General features: G+C 39.1%; 2 long non-coding RNA genes across 3 annotated transcripts; one reads left to right on the top strand and one right to left on the bottom strand.

Moving 5' to 3' along the window:
• Nucleotides 1-8,748: 8,748 nt before the first annotated feature.
• Nucleotides 8,749-11,013, bottom strand: LOC133619789 (uncharacterized). The gene is made up of 5 exons (XR_009817460.1): nucleotides 10,942-11,013; nucleotides 10,476-10,577; nucleotides 10,359-10,397; nucleotides 9,064-9,186; nucleotides 8,749-8,875 (listed from the first exon to the last, which is right to left on the bottom strand). It is a non-coding gene; the product is annotated as an uncharacterized lncRNA (long non-coding RNA).
• A 175-nt stretch (nucleotides 11,014-11,188) lies between these two features.
• Nucleotides 11,189-19,454, top strand: LOC133619515 (uncharacterized). Of its 2 annotated transcripts, none has more exons than XR_012051016.1 (6): nucleotides 11,189-11,418; nucleotides 12,885-12,980; nucleotides 13,347-13,586; nucleotides 16,098-16,246; nucleotides 16,368-16,676; nucleotides 18,363-19,454. It is a non-coding gene; the product is annotated as an uncharacterized lncRNA (long non-coding RNA). The 2 variants fall into 2 exon arrangements; XR_009817428.2 differs by having other exon boundaries at nucleotides 11,191-11,418; nucleotides 16,575-16,676.
• The last annotated feature ends 6,782 nt before the right edge of the window (nucleotides 19,455-26,236 follow it).

Raw genomic sequence — 26,236 nt, 5'->3', positions numbered from 1 at the left:
TGTTGAACAGACAACTGTAATATGTCAAGTATGCAGCAAAAGCGTTGCTACAAGAAGTAGCAGCACTACTAATTTGTAGCATTATTTGAAAAGTCACCCGCTAGAGAATGAAAAGTGGTTGAAACTCCACATGTCAACATCTCGGCCGGTGCCACACCCAACAAAATGTCGAAGCAAGCCTGGCGTCTTCCATTTTCACATCAACACCGTATGAAAAAAATAGTCAACAACAGAAGGAGATAACGTCCGCAGGAACCTACCACATAGCAAAGGACATACACTATTTGATTTCCTATTTTACATCTAATTTTTATTTGACAGTTATTTAAATATCTTGTGTGACATCATGCACAAAAGTGCACTTTATTTGTTTTAAACTATTGTAGTGGCGTTGCATACAAAAAGTGCACTTTAATGTAGTGTTGTTTTGATATGTCATCTTAGTGACATCATGCACAAAAGTGTACTAATAGCTTGTTTTAAAATGTGTCTGACAATCTTGCACTTTCTGTTTTGGAATGACATGAATGTTTGTGCCACTGCTTAATATTGCAGTTTGTGTCGATCGGTGCTGCGGGCTAGCACACCGAAGCCGGCTAGCATTAGCAGCCTGAGATACGGAGGTGGGATTTTCTTCTGTTGCTGGATGCTTCGGCATATAGACCATCATAATGCCTCCACCAAGGAAAAGCCCGACATCGGAGGAGTTCGAGAAGATGAAGCTCACACTCCACTCCCTGTGCAGCGATGTGACTGCGGTCAGAACACAGCAGGAGCAGCTTCTGGGGCTACTAGAGGAGGTGAAACACCTACACCTCCAGAACATGGAAAAAGACTGGCGCATTGTGGACCTGTAGCGGCGAGTGGACGAGCTGGAGCAATACACACGCATGAATGATGTGGTCATCACCGGCATCAAAATCAAGCTTCGCCCTTATGCGCGTGCCCTAAACAATAGTTTAGCAGTTCAGGATTGAACTTCAGTATACAGAGAACCAAATGTGGACAGTGTTTATTGTAATTTTTTAGACATCTTTACTTCCCTGCATAATAAACATTGCCCCGTGAAATAATATTTTATACAAGAAAAAAATAAAAATAACCCTTGAATCACAAAAGGGATAATTAATGCCTGTAAAAAGAAAAACGATCTCTACAACTTTTCATCAAAATAAAAACAAAAGAAGTCGAACAACGATACAAGAAGTACAAAAATAAATTAACTGATATTATAAGAACAAGCAAACGGTTATAGTATCAAAAAAACTATATGAAAACAAAAACAATATAAAATGAACTTGGGATGTTTTGAATAGTCTAATCAAACAAGGATATTCAAAGTTGACATATCCTGATTACTTTATTGATGAAAACGGTGAAGATTATAATATGAGTAATGTAGTGAATAAGTTCAAACACGCTTTCACCAATTGACCAATCTCTCTTTTGCCTCAGTTCTCAAAAATCTTAGAGAAACTATTTAACTTTCGACTTGAATCTTTTCTTGAGAAGCATCATATAATCAATGACGGTCAGTATGGCTTTAGGTCCAAACGAACAACATCAATGGCGATAACCGAAGCTATTGAAGAAATTACTAATGCACTGGAGCATAAAATATATGCAGTTGGTATTTTTATTGATCTAAAGAAAGCCTTTGATACCATTAATCATTCAATTCTACTACATAAAATGGACATATTTGGAATTAGGGGGCTGGCTGGTGAGTGACTGGTTAAAAAGTTATTTAACAGGGAGGGTACAGTTTGTAAAAATGGGTCAATTTTTATCTGATACTTTTGGCATTGCTTGTGGTGTCCCCCAAGGGTCCGTGTTGAGTAAAAACTGTTTAATGTATATATTAATGATATGTTTAATACATCCAAAGTACTGAAATTTATACTATTTGCAGACCACACAAATATATTCTACAGTAGTGATGACTATTATGAGCTCATAAATACAGTAAACACAGAACTAAACATAGCAAAAAAATGGATGGACACAAATAAATTATCTTTGAATATACTGTAAATAAAACTAAGATAGTGATGTTTGGAAATCGCAACATAACGTCTGAACAGAAAATAAGTATTGATGGTACCCAAATTGAAATCGTAAATGAGAATACATTTTTGGGAGTAATAATTGATAGTAAACTATCATGGAAACCTCATGTCAGACACATTAAAACAGAAATCTCCAAAAGCCTCTCAATTATAAACAAAGCAAAACTATACCTCAACGAAAATGCCCTCCGTACTCTATACTGCACCTTGGTACTGCCATACCTTACATACTGTGTTGAAGTATGGGGGAATACTTACCACAACACAATTCATCCTCTGATCATATTACAGAAAAGAGCAGTGCGGATCATTCACAACGTTGGTTATTTAGAACATACTCACAATCTGTTTATGCAATCAAAGTTGCTCAACTTTGATGACCTTGTTAAATATAATACATTAATAATCTTATATAATGCATTTAACCAATTATTGACGCCTAATTTACAACTTTTTTTTATAAGACCAGTGCAGGCTCAAAACTTGAGAGACTTTGGATATTTCTTATTGCCGAGAGCTCAAACCACTCGTAAACTTTTTTGTGTGTCTGTATGCGGAGTAAAACTATGGAACAAACTGGACTTACAACACAAGCAATGCCAAACTATTAATCAATGTAAACTATTATACAAACATGGGGTCTGGTTCAAATATAGAGATGAGGGTCTTTAATTTGACCTGCTGTTGTACTCCGTCTCAAAGTGTTAACATGTGCTCAATGTTTCCTTACCATTGTTGCTATGTTGTCTATTACCATTGTTGGTATTGTGTCTATTATCATTGTTGGTATATTCATTATTCCTACATTGTTGATACAAATTATTGTTACAGTGTAATAATTATTGTTACCTGTGGTAATGCCACTATGATACAACATCTGTATTATAATCCTTGAACAAAGTAACAGTGTGACAATCATGTGAATAATCACTGAATGGAGAACTGGGGGTGGGATTAAATAAATTATCTTCTTCCCACTCCCTTTCAGGCAAAACTGGACAATCATGCATTACATACTATACATTACCTTTTGCACTATATTAATTTATATTATTATGTGTTGTCAACTTTGTACTTTTTTATGTCATTGCCTGAAATAAATAAATAAATGAAAATGAAAAAAAATTATATGCATCAAGTGTTAATTCAAGGCTAAGGCAAAATATCGAGATATATATCATGTATCGTGACATGGCCTAAAAATATTAAGATATTAATAAAAGGCCACATCGCCCAGCCCTAGCTGGAGCCTATCTCAGCTGCATTCGGGCGGAAGGCGGTGTACACCCTGGACAAGTTGCCACCTCATCGCAGGGCATAACCATTTTTTTTTTGTTAATGTTTTCAAATTGTGGGATTAATTCCCTGGACACAGGAGGACTTTGATGGCAAAAAAAGCACCGAGTTTAAAAGAATAGTAGACTTTGCATGCATGACTTTGTTGTGATCAACACTTTTATGTAATAAATTATAGCCCGGAAGTAGTTTAAATATTATGTCGCTATTGTTTCACTGTCAATAGCACTCACCATAAATACATTAACATATTTACAGTTAATGCATGTGAGAGGAAGATTGTTCATCATTTTGCAAAGTAGTCCGCTGAAAATGATGCAATGTGTCACGTTTCATGTGTCAGGTAAACCACCAGGAATGGGGCCATATGAATCCACTCTGGCCATAACAATGCATTTTATTCTGTTTGTATGCTATGTTAATTACCATTTTATTCTTGGAAATATTCATTAACTAATAGTTTTAAGATCTAATAAATCAACATAGAGCACAGTACTGTGAGCAAGCACTGTAAGTTTCGACATCCCTGCTTTAGTGTGCGTGCGGGCTAAGATATGTTTATCAAAAAAATATGGAAAATGGAACGTATGAATGCACGTTTGAACATGGTGAGTATGAAACGACGCTGGACTCCGCAGACAATTCTTCTGGGTCAAAACTAATTGGTGCAGCAACGTAAAGACTTTGCTCCTATAATGACCACAAGCGCTGCAGCTGCTCTCGCATGACCGACCTAGTGCTGCAAACACACTCCCGTCTGCCCCTCCCTCGGCCACAGCATCCCCCCACACGCCTGAGCACACTCACGCAGTTCTCGGGCAAGGGGGTGGTGGGGGGATCGGTCCAAGATATGCTAAACATAACTCGTAGCCTATTGCACAACTGGGCTGTTGTCATTGTAGTTAGGAGTGGGGGAAGGTTGATCCAAATGTCGATACCGAGAGTGGTGGTATCAGTATCGCATTGATTCCATCAATAGTTTTCAGATGTCTCTGATGATTATCCATCTATCCGTTTTCTAAGCTGGAGCCTATCCCAGGTGACTTCAAGCAAGAGGCATGCGACACCCTGGACTGGTCGCCAACTAATCACAGGGCAAAGGGAGGCCATTTTGATATTTCAGTCGTGTATGTAAGAGTGTTTCAGTAGTGTGTATGAGAGGATTTCAGTAGTGGATGAGAGTGTTTCAGTAGTATGCGTGAATTAATAATTTTTCAATTGTTTATGTGAGGGCAATTCAGTCGTGTATGTAAGAGTGGTTCAGTAGTGTGTATGGGAGGTTTTCAGTTGTGTGTATGAAAGTGTTTCAGTGGTATGTGTGAATAAATATTTATTCAGTTGTTTTATGTGAGAGCGTTTCAGTCGTGTATGTAAGAGTGTTTCAGTAATGTTTATGAGAGTGTTTCAGTAGTGTGTATAAGAGCGTGTCAGTGGTATGGGTGAATGAATAATTTTCCAGTTTTTTATGTGAGAGCGTTTCAGTCGTGTATCTAAGAGTGTTTCAGAAGTGTATGGGAGGATTTCAGTAGTGTGTATGAGAGTGTTTCAGTAATACTGTATGTGTGAATGAATATTTTTTCAGTTTTGTATTGGTAAAAAAAGTCTCATTCTGAATTGTAGTTGCAGGTGATAAACTTTGATCTTGAAAAAACTTATGTAAAGATTCCGTGTGACAACTGTACATCTTTTCTGACATATGGACATCCCAGGTGGCCACAAAACTGCTCCCTGATGTCCCTGTCTCTATCTCAGATCTCTTATCAAACGACAATTGGACATTCTCACACTTCATTTGCTCCATGCTGACCTACGGCTACATCCTGCGTTCCAGCCTGTGAAGTCGGGGCGACACCTCCGCCACCATGTCGCCAAATGAAATGTAATCAATCAGCCAACAAGACAGCGGCATGCAAACGGATGCGGAAGTCAATAATGAAAAGAAGTGGCCTCTTAAACTTTACGACATTCCTGCGTGGATGGAGGTGCGGGCCTGGCAGGGTAAAGTGGCCTCTGATGTTTCGCAGCGGTCCCAGAACCCTGCTTTCATTAGTGGACCGGGCCATAAAAGGCAATGCAGAGCACCTGACGGCCCAGCCAGCGCCAGCACCCCTCTGCCTCCGCCATGCTGCTATAAAACATCTGGTGACACAGGACCTCGACTGTTTCGGTGAAGTCTTTACGCTCGCTCGTAAACAGTCGCCCTTCTAATACGAGACAGAAGTGCTGCGACACCAGACGAGACCTGGCGGATCTCCATCTTGCACTTTCTTACAGGAGCTGGCGTTTGGCGTCTGCAACGCAGGAAATATGAGGTCTGGGGTTTTAAATCAGACCACAAACATTGAGGAACATAAACAAACAAACTATTATGGGCAACACTTAACAGCCTGCTTATTAGTTTGAGGAAACCAAGACCTTGCCAGGTTCCTCAGCAGGATGCTTCAGCCCCCAAACCTTCAATGCATTGGACGTGAACATTTAAACATCCTAATATTCCTCAGTAAGTTTACTGTACGGAGGGAAATTACTGCCAAAACTCTACATGTTTTTACTCGGCTATATTCAATTAAAAATAAAAACATTTTCTTCAATTGAAATAACAGTTTGCATGTATAAAAAAATGCTTTTGGCAGTAATAATCCACGCTGCGCGATCCGCACACTTGCGCTCAGAGCACCTGTAATTCACACTCTACAACGACAGGTGGTGCTGCTGAGTCAATTTAAGGCCGTCAAAACCACTGTTTTTGTTTGCGTCTGGTGCCAATAATAACAAAGAAGAAGAAGCAAGGCGGGGAGTAAAATGGCGGACGGAAGAGAGGGGAAACTTACAGGTTAATTTACAGGTTGAGATTGTTTCAAAAATAGTTTGACTAAATAAAAAATAAAAAAAAACATGTGTTCTTGACTTACAAAAAGATTGTAATGATAGGCAAAATTTCCCCCCAAAAAGCAGTTTCTCTTTAAACCGAGACTTGAATGCTTCTACAGACGTAACATATTTAACTGTTGCTGCTCCGTCATTCTGGTATGAATTTCTCTTTGGAGAGAATTAAATGATCTAGTTATCTATCTTTCAGGTTACTGCCCATAGCAAAGCAAAATTGAAGATGAGATCTCATGTATGTCTTATATACATCTCCTAGACATAAAAGAGCACGAATCGAGACCAAAGTAGTTTTCTCATTCTTCTCAGATGTATCTCCTGAGAAATAAGGCTCACAGTGAGCACTGTGAGAGATCTCAAAGTTGTCTAACAGTTATCTCTTTTCCCGATTTCAACTAAGAGCAAAATGAGAGATGAATGAGCTGGTCTCCAATATGTCTCAATTATGTCTCAGTGAGAGATATACTTGGTTTTGTCTCTCACTGCTCACCATTTGAGTTGTCAGATATGCCTCTTTTCTATCTTAGGAAAAATAAATTAAAAATACATTTTAATTGGCACAATTTAATTACACCTCAATCATACTCCAGTTTATCTCATGCCAAATAAATAATTAATTCAGGCAATATGGATATATGGTCTGTAATCTATATGGTTTAATGCATAATGTTCTACTTAATTTGTTGATTTCTTATACACACGCCATGTGCAGTAACTCAGTGACTACAATTGTGAGATTTAAAACTGAACCCAAACAATACTGTTATGATCACAAGACACTTTTTAAGACCTTTTAACATTAGTGAACTTTCTAGAGCAGTGATTCTCAAACTCTTTTCACAAAGTACCACTTCAGAAAACCTTTCGCTCTCCAACCACCATGATAAGGACTAATATTAAAATACAGTAGCGTCGTAGGCCTAAATATTCATTAAAAAAAACAGCGGTTTTATTTAACAAGTACATTTTAATATATTGGCCACTGAAATATTACAGACAATGCAAAAACTTAATCAACAATGATACTCCATATACAGTACATACTTACAGACTTTTACAGCATCCACGGCAACATCTCATCGGTGTGTATTTTCAGAGCATTTATAACAATGATCAAATATTTGATTTGTGACTTCTTAGGCCAGTTGAGTTCTTAATTAGTTAAAACTTTTCAAGTGTGTTTGGGAAATGAACTGCAAACACAATGCCAGGCACAGATGTGAAGTCAAGGAAAACAACTTTACCCAATATGTCATCCAATCATACTACTGTACTGGCAGAGGTTTCCAATAGGGGAATAACATGACTTCATGTACCATTTGTTACACTATCTTTCAGCAAAGAAAACCCTGCATGTTTGAATTCACAAAGGAGGGCCCATTTGGCACATGATTGTGCTATGATAAAGAAGAAATCAATCTGTCCATACTTTGTTTGTCCGTCATTTGAAAAAAAAACTGTAAAATTGTTTCTTCTATTACCTTTACCATTGTGTTTTGATGTGAGATAATTTCTCTTAACTTGTGCCCTGTGAAAGATGCTTACTGTTCCAGAATTGATGCAGTGACCCGCATGTATTTGCAATGCAGAGAGGTGAACTGTGTCCAATAGAAGTTCACTAGGTGCTCCATATAGTTTAATCCTAGACAAATATTTGTTTTCCTGACAGAAACTATCATCTTTAGTCATATGTCTGTAAAATTCAGCTATGACATTCCCTGGTTTAATAGTTTGTGAAATAACAGGAATAGACTGCACAAGTTTGACTACATTTACCATCTGCATAGGTATATTTTGAGTACCATGTATTATTATTATATTAACAAATATCAATTTTTGTCTTCATCGGTGTTCCAAGTGAGATGTTTTTAGGGTCACTAAGAGGACCACCCCTATCGACAAGCTGTTTGTAAACTTCTGCATCATATATATCTTCAATGTTGTTAGCATCTGCCTTCTTTCTGCTTAATCTGAAGTTAAGCTTCTCCTGAAAACCTGGCTTGAGGAACAATGACCTTATGTGAGCCTTAATTGGAACCTCTATAAAGGATGAGGATCTTTCTTCTGACACACTGGTCCCACAAGACAGACATTTTATTTGTTTACTTTCTAATGGCCCAAAACAATTACTGCAGTATTTATGTAATAAAATAGGCGATGATGCAGAGCGGGATAAAAGAAAGTTTTTGAACTTCTGCACACTGTTTAAGCAGTCTGCATTCAGACTATCGGGACAAAGCAACTTGAACATTTTCAGCAAATCGCTTATAGGGCCTTATCAGTGACTTTATGACAGTTTTCATAAGCCATGATGATCAGAAGGCACTCTGCCACGGTTACTGATGCATTGTCATATAATGGTTTGTCTGTTGTGTCCTTGATATTTGACTCTTCTGCACACTCCTCACTCAAACTATCTTCAAATCCTTCATTAAACATATGTCCGTCATTGTACATCCAATCCCCCATATCAGGGAGAGATTCCTTAAATGATTGAGATGGATCATACTCAGCATCGACATGTAGTTCAGTTGTTAGGCCATCAGGAGGATCTATGAGGGCTGATCTGGAAAATGGTTTTCCATTGTCTTTGATAGAGTCAAAAGTAGAAATATTTTCATGTGCTGAAATTAAAATAGAATAAAAATCATTAAAGGTTTTTTATAACATTTTGTCACAAGGCAAAACGTATAACATCTCAGCATATCGCTCACATTCTTACACTCAAAAGTTTGGCATATTTTAGCAGGATATGCTTTGTGACAAAATTCACAGCAAAACATTAGTTAGACACAGAAGACGGTGGGTGTACCTGGCTGGTAGGGAGAGGCTTGGTGTTCCAGAGTGGTACATCCTGCATGGACACCTGGAGGTTGGATGTGTTCCATATGAAGAGCAGTGTTTTGGGCTCCTTCTGTTCCCCTGCTGCTACCTTCTGACACAAAGAAGAGGAACCAAAAAACTCTAAAAATTAAAATAATTAAAAGAAAAGAAGAAAATTGCAAAACAAGAAGCAAGTTGACATAAATTGAACACATTATACAAATCTAGCTAATGGAATGCATTTACTTTTTTCCCACATCTTGATCACATTGTAGTTCATGTTTACGTATCTTCTGTGTTTGTGGTAACACATAATCCACAGTATTAAATGTAACTCATCACAATACAACACGCACTATAAAAAGAAAGTGTGGAACTTCAGTGATAAACAATGCCAATGATTAGTAAATACACAGCAGCAAACCAAACCTACGAGAGAGGATCTTGACGAGGGATGCAACATTATTGTAAATATTGCGTTATTTTGGTTTCAAAATTCTCACAATAATGCCGTGATGTGTGACGCTATCAAACGAGAACTCCCGTCAGTGTGTTTTTTTCTGACAATATTAAGTGGGCTGATCTGAGAAGTAAACTCGATCTCCCAAGATAACCCGCGCAGTGTGGGACAACAAAGTTCAAACAGGGGACATTATATAGGGGCGAAAAAGAGGAACTGTGCAGGAGTGACGGGAACGTTTGTGCTTCGTAGCTCGGAGGAATTGTTGCTGTGAAATATTTCTGTGCCTATAACTGCTGTGTTAGATTAAACTAAAATATGTGTGTTACTTGAAATTCTGGATGATTTTGCACCATTCCTTTGCACTTAAAATACCTGTTTATAATAATAAATAGGACTACAACATATGAACATTATGTTTGTATTCAATTACAGTAAGTGTGTTTATCCTAAACATTCCTGCCACTTCATTTAACACACGTTGACATGTTTGTAACAATATCTTACCGTGGCTTTAACACTGTGACAATATAATACCATGACATTTTGATATTGTTACATCCCTAATCATGACTTGATGTTACCTACCAGCCTTAACTTGAAGATGAAAGGTTCAAAGAAGATTAATTACACATGCTGAGATAACTCATATTTCAAGTTTCATTCTTCATATATGTGCTACTGTAATCAGGGTAAAAGAAAGCAATATTTCCATGCTTGTTCCTGACAAACTGTGGACAGCTTTTTATCCATCTATCTGGTCTGTAAATCTCAATCAGAACTAATTCACATAAACAAAGAACACGCATATACATATAACTTACTTAGACATTGCTCATCAGTCTCCACATTCACATTGGTGGCTGCAGGAAGAAAAATAAAGTATCACATATTATATCTGCTTCCAGTTTAATGCACCACCACTATGCCAGTCTACTCACCAATTGTACAGTCATTCTTGATCGTTTATTTGAGTCGACTTCTTTACCGGTTCTTCTCCATCGTTTTGCAGGTTTTCGTTTTGTCATTTTGACACTCCAATACTATGTGAATACAGACAAAGGTTGCTGGAATACACAGTGGAACTTCTTGTAAATGTAAAACTCTATATTATGTTGAAGCAGTGTATGTTCAGTAATTTATATTGTTCCACTTCCAATGTTCTCTGTACATTTATGTCTATCATTGTTATTTCACTATGGGATGTATAAAGTGTATCTTATCACTTGCGATGCCTCGGTGGAGGTAAGTATCATAGCTTCTAGCAAGGTGGTTGCGCCGTTGAATGCGGCATTTATAGCTCTATTTTCGTAACACAGTGACGTTACATTAGTTTGATGAATAATAACTCGTGTGTGTTAAAGTAATTTAAATACCAAAACAAAAACAATAAATGGTATTACTTACTTTCAGTCGTTATTCCTTCGATGCTGAATTGTTTCCTCCAATCGATACAAGTCACATTCGCCCACTAAATGCGCATGCGTGTTTTCCAGGAAGCGCAAATATGATTGGACAGATTCATGGGGCACCGTGCCAAATCTCGCGAGAATGTTGATGAGACAGATCCACATCTCAAAACTTAGATAAAGTTGATTTTCTCCTTGTATGTCCATCTGAAAATAGCCATTTTTGGCTATGTGTAACTTTCAATGGAAGGAAATTCAGAAAATTCACGCCTTCTATCAGACAGCGGCGGACATGACGCGTTGTTTGCCATCAACGTCAGAAGAAGAAGAAGCGGGAAAACAGTAGGTGGCGTAACATTTTAACGTTGTGTGCGCCGACCTCGAACGAAAACGAGGAAGAAGAAGAAAGAGAAGAAGAAGCGGGAACGTTTTTGGAAACGACAACCGCAACGCTTGTGACAGAAGACTTGGAGAGGTAAGTATCCTAATATTTTTTAGTTGGTTAACCATGTAATGTTGTGAAGTGAAAATATTTAACTGTTGTGACAACGAGTGGTCCTTTGAGAGGTTGCGGTAACGCTAATGGCGTCTGTCCAGCAAGTAATGTTAGTATACATAATGACCTTCACAATTAGATTATACAGTGCATATTAATTCGGGGGTTTGACTTTAAACATTTTTATAATACTGTTGTAGGTAAAGTAACAATCGACAAAGAAGGTCCGGACTGCATTTTATTGGTATGGCTGGCTAGTTGTAATAAATAAGAGATGACATCCAAAAGTGTACAATGATTGACAAATGTGCCCCGCCATTTTGAAAGCAGCAGTACATTTGCTTACTAGCTGGCAGTGGCCAGTATGTATTGTATCACGCTGTTGATCATATAAACTGCATATATATTGGAAAATAAAGTAGCTATGTGTGTAAAATTTGAAACATTCATTCATTTAAATGAAACTAGCATTATCAGACAGGTCTTGTTAAGACTAGTTAGACTTAGACTTCCTTTTTATTGTCATTCAAATTTGAACTTTACAGTACAAATAGTAAGGAAATTGTGTTACATAAGCTAATGGTAGTGCGGGATAAAAAAGCAATAAGGTGCATATATAAATAAATAAATAGGTTCCTGTACAGATAAATATATTGCACTTTTTCACATGCGTCCACGTTTATGGATGTATGTTATATTGTCTTTTTTATTCCAGCGAGTTAATCCATTTTGGGGGAGTTGAGGGGATAATTTCATTATGATGCGTTCAAGAGCCTTACGGCCTGAGGGAAGAAGCTGTTACAGAACCTAGAGGTTCTGCTTCGGAGGCTGCGGAACCTCTTACGAGTTACGTAATATAAGAATAATTTTCCTGTGATACATGTTTAAAAAGTTATGATTGTCTTAACCTGGTCAAAATGCACTAATTTATGGTCAACCTCTTCAATACAAAGTCATTGGGGCTCAATATTTTATTCATGACCTTTTTTGTTAAAAATGCCATAACTTTATTAATATGTACCCTATTATAAAAAGGTGCCATCAAGCCCCCCGCACCCCAAAATAGATAAGAATTAAACTGTACGGGTTGAGGTTTTTTTACTATAGCCAGAACGATCATAAACAATCATTTTGTTTACTTGTTTTTGACAGAAGTTAAATATGATTTACCCAAAAAGTTAACATCCATATGAAGTGACCCCATATATGTAAATACTTTCCATTTATATTATAGTTCCATCCATCTATCTATTTTCTACTGCTTTTCCCTTCCGTGTCGTGGGGGGTGCTGGAGCCTATCCCAACTGCGCTAGGGCGGAAGGCGGGGTACACCCTGGACAAGTCAACACAGATCGACAGACTACATTCACACACTCGCGTCAATTTAGTGTTGCCAATCAACCTATCCCCAGTTTGTGATACAAAATTTATTTTTTCATTAACAGGATGGACAAAAAGAAAATGACAACATAAGAGGTTAAGAGTTCCCACAAAGAAAATGAAGGACCTGCATAATTCTCCTCCCCCAAATGAGTAATCTGGTAAGTCTCTGTATGTGTGGCAAAGCGGACTACGGTTAAGCCAAATTGCCGTGTTACATGTAGCTAACAAACTGGAAAAAGGACTTTATTAGTTTGTTTAGTATTTAAAGAACAGCTGAGAATGCCACCATGGGAAAGTCGCCCCAAGAAGGTTAGTAACAGTACCCTAATTGTAATGAGGCCACACACCTCTAAGACAGCGATGGGCAAGCTCACCCTACTGCATATGCTTTAAAATGCATATAGGGATGGGGAGAGGGAATAATCATAACATTGTTGTCCAAATGAGGTGACAAATACCAGTCCAAATTTTTATACTCAAATAAAAAATGTTAAACACTTTCTCTTTTGCACTCTCTCTTTCAGGGTGTTTGGCCTTCGTCAGATGGGAGGACGGTTATACCGGCAAAATCTTTACTGGAGCAGACATTTTGTCAAGAGATGAAGCTCCTGTGCAGATCTTAGATCTTAGAACAGGAGATTCTGTTTTAGCAAAGTGGTCAGATGGTAAATTTTATAGGGCAACTGTTGAATATATTTCAGGAAAAGTGACGGGGGACTTGTAACAGGCAGCAACACTGTTGGACCACCACCACCACCCTATGGGTAAGATTGACATTTATTACCTCATGCCTATGGGGCTACAAGTTCAAAACTTTTCATCTTTATAAAATCAAATTTGGTGAATTTCCAAACCAAAAAAACAGCATTAACTGAAATATTATTTTATCTGCCATCAAATAATTGTTTCAGTAAATAGTATGTGAATGACAAATACAAATATTTAATGTATTTCATTGCCAAAACCCCAACATCTGTATCCACTTTGATTTCAGGATTAAAAGTTCTGAACTAGTGGACCCTGAAAACAATTATTTGCCATCATTTTATTACTTTTTAATCATGGTCAAAATGTTCATAGAGTGTAAATATCCACTCTACAATCTCATGTGTCAAAACTAGGGAGTAAAAAAATTAACATTTCATGTCATGGTTACAATTGTTATTACAGTATTGATAAATGTGCTCAAGAAGTACTTGAACACACACTGAAATCTTATAAACAAGTTTTATTGAGGAAAAAAAATAGTTACACAATATATACTTTCTTAACAGAAGAAATCTACGTTTTTTAACATTCAGTTTCACGTCAAAATATAAATTCCTCATTTTTAAAAATTAAATATAAATTAAAATATATAAAAATATAAATAAAAGTAGTGTAAGGATGGGGGTTGAAGGATGAGTGTCAAAAAACAGAGCTAACTTTGCTTTCTTATCAGCAATCGAGCATTAACTAAACACCCGTGGGTTCTCAGAGCAACACACAACACCAGAAATGTGTCCCGTGAAAACCTGTCCGATCCGGAGCTTTCAACAATAACAAAAGTTCCATGGATGAATTAAGTAAACAATATCAAAAAATAGGATCCAAACAAAATTTATGGAACGCTCGCCTCGGCCGCAGGTACTTGCTGTTGCTCTTGCCTAAACGCCGCACTGAATTTCAGGACAGGGAAACCAAAACAAGCTTGCTAGTTAGCATAATTAGCATCATCGAGCTAGCTTACTTGTTGTTGATACTGTTACGTGATTGGCTGTTGGCGTATCCCTTCCATTGCTCAGTAAATACCGTTAACTGATTGTCTGTTATAGCATGTCCCTCCCATTGCTCAGTGACACTTCCTGTTTTCTGTTTCCTGGGTTCCCAAAGCGCAAGTGACCTCATGCAGCGAATCTTGCTTGCTCAAATATTTTATCGAACACATTTAATATTTATATCATTATGTGTCTATTGCGATATATATTTATTGTTTTATTGGCCCAGGGCTATGTAGTATTGATTCTTAAAAACATATTTTCGGGGCTTGCGTGGGAGCACTACGTGCAGATAGAAATGTTCCTCTTTTTTGTAAATTTTCCTCTTTTGTCAAAGGGTGCTCACATGCCTGTACTTCCTGTGTGAAAGAAAGTAGTTAAGGCGGAAATCTCAATATGCCATAGTTTAAAAACATTTTTTAATCCAAATATAAGTACTGGTTTGACAGTTTATACTTAATTGTACATTTCATAAATAATCCTGAGATATATAAAGTAATAACTTTTTGGGGATAGTCAATGTTATGTATAACTTAATATTGTAAAATCTGTCATAATCTGTTGGTATTGTTGACTAAGTGAGTTGTCTATTTCCTTGCAGTCAAGAAGATTTCATCTTCAGTATTGGTCCAGTTCCTTTGTCTTTGATGTGAAATGTTTTTGTTTAGGAGTACTGTACAGAATGATTGTAGATATGGTCAATTTTGGTCATGGTACATTTATTTTCATTATTGGTACCGTCCATCATAGAGTGAGGAGAACAAATCATTTATACACTGCTGATTTTGTAGTTTGAGGTCTGTTACTTTTATTATTATTATTATTATTATTATTATTATTATTATTATCATTATAGGTACACTTCAATTGTAAGTGATAGAATCCAAAACAAAAATCCATAATCACATTGTATGAATTTTTTTTTAAGTAATTCATGTGCATCTTTTTGCATGATATCCATATTTAATACTTCAAATATACTCCCAATAGAGGTTTCTAGGTGATCAATTCCATGGAAAAAAAATGCAAATTACCTGAAAACATACAATATGATTTTTTGTTTTGTTTTATATTTTGCAGTCTATTAAATACTTGTTCTCCTCACTGTACATAGACTAAGGTCCACTTTGGCCGCTGGAGGTTAAAATGTGGGTCATTTCAATAATTTTTTTGTAGTTCAGTATTTCTCATCTCTACTCAGTGGCCTAGTGGTTAGAGTGTCCGCCCTGAGATCGGTAGGTTGTGGGTTCAAACCCCGGCCGAGTCATACCAAAGACTATAAAAATGGGACCCATTACCTCCCTGCTTGGCACTCAGTATCAAGGGTTGGAATTGGGGGTTAAATCACCAAAAATGATTCCCGGGCGCGGCCACCTCTGCTGCCCACTGCTCCCCTCACCTCCCAGGGAGTGATCAAGGGTGATGGGTTAAATGCAGAGAATAATTTCGCCACACCTAGTGTGTGTGTGACAATCATTGGTACTTTAACTTTAACTTTAACTTTAACTTTTTTGACAGGAGAGATGCAGGCAACCCATCTGTCGAGGACACTATCTCATATCGACCGCAGGCAGAAAAATCATGGACGCCATGTGATGGATGTTGGGAGGAGTTCGAAAAAATCCTGCGAGAAAAGCAACAAATCGAAGAAGTCCTCTTGAAAATAGGCAAGTAATTAATGCTAATTTATTCATGATGTAATTATTTTGTTTACGTAAATTTGTTATTTGGCCTTGAACACATTATTTTCTCATTCGGGTATTGTTTGTGCTATTTTTTCCCTTTCAGATCCGGACCAAGTCAGAGTACTCCAAACTCTCTGCGACCTCGTTAGTGACAAATACAGCGACGGCCCTCCTCAACAATCGGGCTAGCAGGAGCTCTTTCCTGAGAGCGGCGTATTCATGTCCTTGTTCCGCCTTGCTGCCATGAGTCATGCTTCAAAGCCCAATTGCATGCGTTTATTCCACGCACTTTTTGACCACTTTTTTACAGTTGAGGAGTGTCAAAATGCTGTCGCTTTTGGTCGCCCTGGAAACAAACCTGCAGGAACAGGAAAGCGCATCCTTGACCGGAAAAAAGTTGAAGAAATCCTAAGTAAGTTTTCCCAAACTGAGGGTGTTTTCAGGCCAAAGTTGTGTAACAATAATTAAATAGAAGTTCAATACGAGAAAGTTTGATCCCTTATCGATTATAGCACACGAGAAGCATAAGTGAATGTTACATAATTACAGTTTGTGATTGGCCAAAAAACTAGCATTGTGATAAGCAATATAGTGTTATGTCCATCAACTTGAAGTGTGGTTGTGTGTATTAGTGTACTGTATGTGCAGGGTTTCCACAAGGCATGAAGTCATTAAATGGATTTTGTGTAAATTAAGGCCTTAAATGGCAATAAAAAGCATTAAAAGCGTTGTCCAGAGGCATTTAAAAAATGTAATACAATTGTAGGACATGGCCGATAGTCAATATGTCAAACGAAAAAAAAAAAAATTAAATTTAAATTAACTTAAGAACCTCGAAATTGCTACATCTGTCTGTGTCTGAAGCTGCCAAACTGCATACGAGAGGTATTGTAAGGTGGGAACGCGACAAAAGCACTGCCTCAATACGGCACAATGAAACTGCTCTGGGGGCCTAAACTTTTCCATTCTTTGGTCACTGTAGGCGTGTAGTCCTTAACTGGGACATCATGTCAGGATAATGGGGAAGCTGAGCTTTTTTCATACACGACTCGTTTATTTCAATCACCTCCACTTCAACACATATGAGCTAACATTAGCAACTGTCGTGACGCAGGCGCCTCAAGTTATGGCTTAGGATGGACAAACAAGGCAATTTTCACAGCAGACCACAACTCTTTTATTCTCTGACGTTCCCACAATAAATTAATAAAAGTTCCTTCAGCTGCTGGATACTTGATACATAACTTGCTATTTACTGTAAACATTTTAAACAGAGAGGGTGTAAAATACAATATATTCAATGTCGGCAAATTAATATAATTGACATAGCTTTTTTTTAATGCATTTTATTGGCATTTTTCCAAATACCGTTCTGTATTTTTCTAAAATGTTTAAATCGATCATCCATGTCCAAACACATGCATAATTTGCAATCCTAGTATGATGTTCATTTATTATTCTATAAAACCTTTTAACTATTTTAAAACAAATTGTAATTGTAAAATGGTATCCTCCAGTTTGTGGCTATTATAAGACATTTTCAGAGAATATATATATATATATATTTACAGCATGTTTTAAACAGACACAACTAAAAAAATGGCTTATGGGTATATTATATTGATCATCTGATGCAGAATTGGATGTTTGTTTAGAGGGCTTAAGTGCAGTTCTCCTTTAAATATTTTGATGGACGGAACCTTTTAATTGGCCATTCTACGGCCATGCACACAGTCAAAACACTATATGCTACTCAAGAAAAATAAATAAATAAAAATACATTCTCCAATTAAACAGTTTTGTAAGCCAATTCTAATACACGAGAGAGTAACAGTTAATCTAAACTTTTCAACTAATTAACTTGTCTAATGCTTACAACTGTGTGTATACAGATAATTGTAGGCTTTTGACTATATATAATAACTATATGCAGTCGCACATTGGCATTACATTTTTATAAGTACCAAAAAAATGGCGTTAAAAAGCATTAAATTAGATTTGCATTATTATTATTATTGCATTGCATAGATTTGATACCTGTAGAAACTCGGATGTGGCAAAATTACGAATGCCTGATTATTATGTTCTTGCCTAACAGCGTATGTCCTGAGATGCGGTACCCTTCCTGATTGGGACAATATTGAGGAGGCCAAGCTCAAGCAAGCTTTGGTAAACAAATGTTGGGCAAGAGCAGGTTTTAAGTAGGCCCTTGTACCTGCCAAGTTCATTCTGGGGTAGGATGTTTCCTTTGTAAACATGTTGATATTTTGGTCTGGGGTTGCGCAGTATATATTGTATAAAAACGCCCTATGATGTAGCTTTTAGTACCACGTTATACTGTGACAATGCATATTGAGCTGTGCTGTGTCTCACAAATTTGGCACTGATGCAACCTCACTAACAAGCTAGCGGCTAATATCCCTTCACAGTACAAAGCTGTTTCCAAATAAAAAACGGAAATGACGCAGTATGTTACTGCTTACATAATCAGGTATATTAGTAGCTTTTGTAACCAATTTCAAAATGTTTTAATGATCATTTATGTACCAAATGTTATATTGTTATCGCAGGAGGCTGTTCTATTGTTTACAACAGTGTTTCTTAATCATAGGGCTGGGGCCCACTGTTTGGCTGCGAATACCCTTGGGGGCCGCCAATAAATATCTGTTTCTTAGCTGTGGTCCGTCCATATGGGCCGCAATGGTACTCAGTTGTAATACACTTTAGTGTAAGATGACTAATTCAGTGTTTGTATTTGAGTGGGTCCCAGACCCCTCTGTAGTGGAAAAGTTGGTCGGGCCCTGAGGTAAAAAATGTTAAGTATCCTTGGTGTTCAATGTGTGATTATTTTTTATATGTAGACCAGTTCCAAACACCACGGTTACAATTTTATTAATGTATTTCAGTTTTTCTTTGGAATATTTCCAAAATGGAAATTTAGTCATTTACTCACCCTCTTACTGAGATTAAGTCAGGTGTTTTTTTTAACTACGGTACATGGTTTGCTCAACAAGAAGTTAAAAAAAACTACACCGGACTTTTTCACAACAACAAAGTGAGTACTTAATGTTAAATTCATTTAGTTTTGTATTTGTTTTATTTTTTGTATATTGTTTTCTATGTTGTTTTAATTATTGTGAATGTCAATATGTACATTATGTATGTACTAATTAACTACATTTAAATTGTTGTATTTAATCTATTTTCATATCTTATATTTTGTATTTGTGTGTAGCCAAATAAAGTGATACACCGCTCAATATTTGACTATTTTTTTAGTGTTATTTCTAATTAAGTCAGATAACGAATATTTAAATTGCACTCTCAATTTGTTCTCATTATTCTCAAATTTGAGATATGATGGCTTTGTTAAGACATTTAAGAGAAATAATCAAGACATGAAAGAGACATACATAAGATCTATTTTATTGCTCATACATCTCATTTCTTTCTCTTTAATTCTCCTTCAAAATAAATGAGACATAATTGAGATCAGTGGCATACATATATGAGCTCTCCTCAGTGTATCCCACTTCTCAAATATTGCTCAAATGGTTTTCTCAACTCAACCTCCTTTGTCTCAGTGATGTCTTGTCTCTTTTTAGCTTATTTATTGCTCCTAAGGGTCCCTTAGGAGCAATAAAAGAGAAACAATTGATCACAGAATTAGACAGATATGAGAAGCTCAAAATGTTCTCAAGATATGAGATTAAGCAACAGATGAGCAAGCACATTTTTGCTATGGGTGGATTCCAAAAAGAAAAGCCTCTATAGGCTGCAGACTTTCTTTGGGCTCTGGGAATCATTACTAAACTAGCGTTCTTGGAACGTCGATTTCTGGACGGAACCCATGGTACAATAAGATGCAAGCAGGAACAGAGGGTGAATGAAACGGAAGCCGAGAGAGATTACAACTACAGTACATACGCCGTCAAGCTAGCTTTGTACAAACAAAAACATAAAATGTGGGCTAATACTTTACAGCAGTGGTGTCCAAACTACGGGGTAATATGGCCAGGCGGTGGTTTTATATCATGTACAAATGATAGTTCTGATGTCAGCATCTAGGGGCCAACGAAAGTAACTCAACCATTAATTGCACAGCATTACCTATAAGATTGTTGTTATTAGAGTCAACATTGCAACTTTTTCTCGTTACATTTCACATGTTTGCTATTTTTTTTCAACTTTTTATGTTTAATTTTTAATAGTATTTTTAAACCCTGGACAAACCTAGTATATAGAGTATGAAACCAACATGATGCAACACGTTGTTATTGTAGGCGACACTTAGCTATTTGCTTGATTAATCTAAGAAAAAGCAAGACCTCGGTAGGGTCCTCGGCGGCAGGCCCCTCGATAAAGTCAATTGTTTTTTTTTCTTCCGATGCTTGTCGTGAACGTGAGAGTTTATGAAGGCCAAAAACAGATTCCTGTCCATATTCAGATGGATTCTTGCCAGGTTGGCGTTGGAGCGGATCAAAAGGCAATAGCAGCTTCAGACCACTTAGCGCCTTTTCGCTGCCTTTGATGAAGGGAGCACTCCAAGAGCAGGTGGCACTGATAACTGTAGCCCTGAACCGAGGTGGGAGTTGAGGGAACATGCTGCTAATGTCCCCGTATGGCCAGTGATGTGTAAATAGCACACACTCCTCCAGTAAATGACGGAAGATAAAGATGAAAGCCACAACAGTCTGATCTTGAACCATGTTGACGGCTGACAACATGGAAGGAAATAGAAAGAAGTGTAACTGAAGATCGCAAACATCCTCAGGAGAATATCCATGTACACCAAATACCAATCGTATCAATACCAGAATCTGTGTCAGATCAATGTTCCTATTATATTGCTATTTTCTCTACAACACATTTGAGGTGGCCCCGGGAAACCCTGGAGATAAAATATGCATCAGTAAAGAACTTTATTTTTAAGTTATTTCTGTTTTGACGGAAAAAAACAAAAGTACTCCATGCAATTGTAAATGTATTTTTATGCTATGTTATCTAATAGGGGTGTGAATTCAGATTTCCGGGTTGACGATTAGATTCAGAAGCAATTCTCGATTCAAGCTGATTATCGCGATGTACATACACCAAAACCAGTAAAGTTGGCACGTTGTGTAAATCGTAAATAAAAACAAAATACAATGATTTGCAAATCTTCTTCAACTTATATTCAATTGAATAAACTGCAAAGACAATATACTTAACGTTCAAACTGGAAAACGTTATTTTTTGCAATTATTAGCTCATTTGGAATTTAATGCCTGCAATATGTTTCAAAGAAGCTGGCACAAGTGGCAAAAAAGAGTGAGAAAGTTAAGGAATGCTCTTTAAACACTTATTTGGAACATCCCATGGGTGAACAAGCTAATTGGGAACAGGTGGGTGCCATGATTGGGTATAAAAGCAGCTTCCAGAAATGCTCAGTCATTCACAAACAAGGATGTAGCGAGGGTCACCACTCTGTGAACAAATGCCTGAGCAAATTGTTTAAGAACATTATTTCTCAACCAGCTATTGTAAGGAATTTAGTGATTTCACCATCTATGGTCCGTAATATCATTAAAAGGTTCAGCGAATCTGGAGAAATCACTGCACGTAAGCGATGATATTTCGGACATTCGATCCCTTAGGCGGTACTGCATCAAAAAGCGACATCATTGTGTAAATGATATCACCACATGGGCTCAAGAACACTTCAGAAAACCACTGTCAGTAACTACAGTTTGTCGCTACATCTGTAAATCCAAGTTAAAACTGTACTATGCAAAGCCAAAGCCATTTATCAACAACACCCAGAAACACTGCTGGCTTCGCTGGGCCCGAGCTCATCTAAGATGGACTGATGCAAAGTGGAAAAGTGTTCTGTGGTCTGACGAGTCCACATTTCAAATTGTTTTTGGAAACTGTGGACGTTGTGTCCTCCGGACCAAAGAGGAAAAGAACCATCCGGATTGTTATAGGCGCAAACTTAAAAAAACAGTATTTGTGATGGTATGGGGGTTTATTAGTGCCCAAGGCATGGGTAACTTACACATCTGTGAAGGCACCATTAATGCTGAAAGGTACATACAGGTTTTGAAGCAACATATGTTGCCATCCACGCAACGTTATCATGGACGCCCCTGCTTATTTCAGCAAGACAATGCCAAGTCACGTGTTACAACAGCCTACCTTCATAGTAAAAGAGTGTGGGTGCTAGACTGGGCTGTGTCTGTAATCCAGACCTGTCCCCCATTGAAAATGTGTGGCGCATTATGAAGCGTCAAATACCACAATGGATTTTCCGAACTTTGAACAACTTAAGCTGGACATCAAGCAAGAATGGGAAATAATTCCACCTGCAAAGCTTCAAAAATTAGTCTCCTCGGTTCCCAAACGTTTACTGAGTGTTGTTAAAAGGAAAAGCCATGTAACACAGTGGTAAAAATGCCTCTGTGCCAACTTTTTTGCAATGTGTTGCTGCCATTAAATTCAAAGTTAATGATTATTTGAAAAAAAAAAAAGATGTTTCTCAGTTGGAACATTAAATATCTTTGTCTTTGCAGTGTATTCAATTGAATTGTCATGACTTGGACTATGGCTTGGTTTGTTCTCCCGAGGTGCAAGTGAATTGGACTGGTCATGGCGTGAAGATAAATACATTTTTAATAATAACACTCAAAGGAACAAAAGGCGCGCTCAAGGCGGATGTACAAACTTGACTAATGAAAACAAAGGACTTGCACGGGGGCAAAAAACTATGAACAACAAAAAACACTAACTGTGGCAATAATAAACAAACTTACTTGGCATGGACATGAAGTGCGCAGAGGAGGACAGAGTGTGACAGGACGAACAACAGAAAATGAAAAGCTTAAATAACACAGACATGATTAACGAAAACAGGTGCGTGACTCAAAACGTGAAACAGGTGCGTGACGTGACAGGTGAAAACTAATGGTTGCTATGGTGACAAACAAGAGTGTACAATGAGTCCAATCGTGGAACAGGTGAAACTAATGGGTAATCATGCAAACAAGACAAGGGAGTGAAAAGCCAGAAACTAAACAAAACATGACTTAAAACAAAACATGATTACACAGACATGACAGAGCCCCTCCCTTAAGGACAGATACCAGATGTCCAAGAAAAAACTTAACAAAAGTCATGGGAGGGCGGGAGGGGGAAATGGCGGTGGGTCGCCAGACCACGTGTCCCCGTATCCACCGGGGCAGAGTTAGGTGGCGGCGGCGAGTGGAACGCCGCTGCAGCAGGCGAGGCGGGCGCCCAGGGAATGGCCACATTCGTGGCCGACTGGGAGGTGGGCGCACTTAGCGTGGCGGGCGACCAGGTAGCGGCCATATCCGTGGCCGACGAGGAGGGAGGCGCGTCGTCATCGTGGCAGACGTGGCTTGGCGTGGTGAGTCAGGCGGCGAAGCTCGGCATGACGCGTCCAGCGGCGAAGCTCGGCGTGGGTCTTGGTCTTGGTCTTGGTGTGGGTCTTGGCATGGCGGGTCTTGGTCTTGGTGTGGGTCTTGGTCTTGGTCTTGGTGTGGGTCTTGGTCTTGGTCTTGGTGTGGGTCTTGGTCTTGGTCTTGGTGTGGGTCTTGGTCTTGGTCTTGGTCTTGGTCTTGGTGTGGGTCTTGATCTTGGCATGGCGGGTCTTGGTCTTGGCATGGCGGGTCTTGGTCTTGGTCTTGGTGTGGGTCTTGGTGTCGTGGAGCTGCGACTAGCGGCACTTGGCGTCGTGGAGCTGCGACTGGCGGCATTTGGCGACGTGGAGGGTTTTGGTCTTGGACTTGGCGTGGAGGGTCTTGGTCTTGGACTTGGCGTGGAGGGTCTTGGTCTTGGACTTGGCATGGAGGGTCTTTGTCTTGGACTTGGCGTGGAGGGTCTTGGTCTTGGACTTGGCGTGGAGGGTCTTGCTCTTGGACTTGGCATGGAGGGTCTTGGTCTTGGACTTGGCGTGGAGGGTCTTGGTCTTGGACTTGGCGTGGAGGGTCTTGGTGTGGAGGGTCTGGTGCTAGCCGTGGAGCAGCTACAGGTGCTAGCCGTGGAGCAGCTACAGGTGCTAGCCGTGGAGCAGCGACAGGTGCTAGCCTTGGAGCAGCGACAGGTGCTAGCCTTGGAGCAGCTAGCCGTGGTGCTAGCCTTGGAGCAGGTGGAGGTGGCCTAGCTGGGGGTTGCGGCTTGGCAGGTCGGAAGACTGGTGAGGGCGGTCGTGCTGGAGGCTGTGGCTTGACGGGTCGGAAGATTGGTGAGGGCGGTCGTGCTGGAGGCTGTGGCTTGACGGGTCGGAAGACTGGTGAGGGCGGTCGTGCTGGAGGCTGTGGCTTGACAGGTCGGAAGACTGGTGGTGGTGGCCGTGCTGGAGGCTGTGGCTTGGCATGGTGATGCCGAGCCACCCCACCAACACAGCTCCCGACCCCCCCCCCCCTCAAGGGGAAGATACCAGACGCGCTCCCTGCGGTCTGGAACTCTCTCTAGGGGTGGGCGGAGGGAGGTCTGGAGGAGGGCTGAAATTTCCCCTTTAAGTTGTCCACAATGTTGTTGTTTTTTATCCCCCACCTGGGGTTGTGTGGGCGGAAAAAAAGAAAAAAATAGTGACGGGGGCGGGACTTGAGTCTTGGGGGGCGGGGCATGAGTCTTGGGGGGCGGGGCATGAAATTTGGGACGTGGCTTGGACTGATTAGACCTGATTTCTAAAAACATGTGTTGATAATGTTTTATCAAAGACATGGCTTTAGAGTTTTTAGCTGGAGGCAAAAAAATCCTGGTCTGTGATGTCATCATGGGGAAGCCGGGCAGACTGCTGCTTGCTTCCGCCCGGAGGGGGCGGGGCTTGTGGGAGCGGCGTGTCCCGCTGGCTCGCGGATGTCCTTCCTGGCGTCCCTCGCCTTTGGCGGCGCTTCTGTGGCTGGGATGACGCGCCAACGTCCCCGGGCCAAACGGAGCTGATCGGCACCAGTTTGCCGGTCGGACCCCACATGAGATCCTTGCGCTCCGTGGGGGAATATCGCAGCGTCTCAGCTTCCATGGCGCGCAGGACCTCCCACGTTCCTTCGTCCAATCTTGCGGGAGAACTTCTTTGCTGACGACATCTGTCATGACTTGGACTATGGCTTGGTTTGTTCTCCCAAGGTGCAAGTGAATTGGACTGGTCATGGCGTGAAGATAAATACATTTTTAATAATAACACTCAAAGGAACAAAAGGCGCGCTCAAGGCGGATGTACAAACTTGACTAATGAAAACAAAAGACTTGCACGGGGGCAAAAAACTATGAACAACAAAAAACACTAACTGTGGCAATAATAAACAAACTTACTTGGCATGGACATGAAGTGCGCAGAGGAGGACAGAGTGTGACAGGGGGCATAAATGCGGGGATGTCGTCAGGACGAACAACAGAAAATGAAAAGCTTAATTAACACAGACATGATTAACGAAAACAGGTGCGTGACTCAAAACGTGAAACAGGTGCGTGACGTGACAGGTGAAAACTAATGGTTGCTATGGTGACTAACAAGAGTGTACAATGAGTCCAATCGTGGAACAGGTGAAACTAATGGGTAATCATGCAAACAAGACAAGGGAGTGAAAAGCCAGAAACTAAACAAAACATGACTTAAAACAAAACATGATTACACAGACATGACATGAATATAAGTTTAAAAGGATTTGCAAATTATTGTATTCTGTTTTTATTTACGAATTACACAACGTGCCAACTTCACTGGTTTTGGATTTTGTATTATGTGCCATAATAATTACATTGAAATTTAGTCAAAACAGGTTGCAGCTCCTTCTGGTGGCATGGAAGTGGCCTAAAAACGTATTTAAAAAAAAAAAGAAAAAAAGATTGATGTATGAAATAGATTTTTGAAAATTATGAATCGATTTAGAATGGGAATGAATAAGACTTTTAATTCCGATGTAAATCAATTTTTTTTGTGCACCCCTATTATCTAATAATGTCACAAATATT

Source organism: Nerophis lumbriciformis, linkage group LG20 (assembly GCF_033978685.3).
Source record: "Nerophis lumbriciformis linkage group LG20, RoL_Nlum_v2.1, whole genome shotgun sequence".
Lineage (NCBI taxonomy): Eukaryota > Metazoa > Chordata > Actinopteri > Syngnathiformes > Syngnathidae > Nerophis > Nerophis lumbriciformis.
The sequence above is the reverse complement of the archived record's forward strand: the minus strand, read 5'-3'. Positions and strand labels throughout refer to the sequence as shown.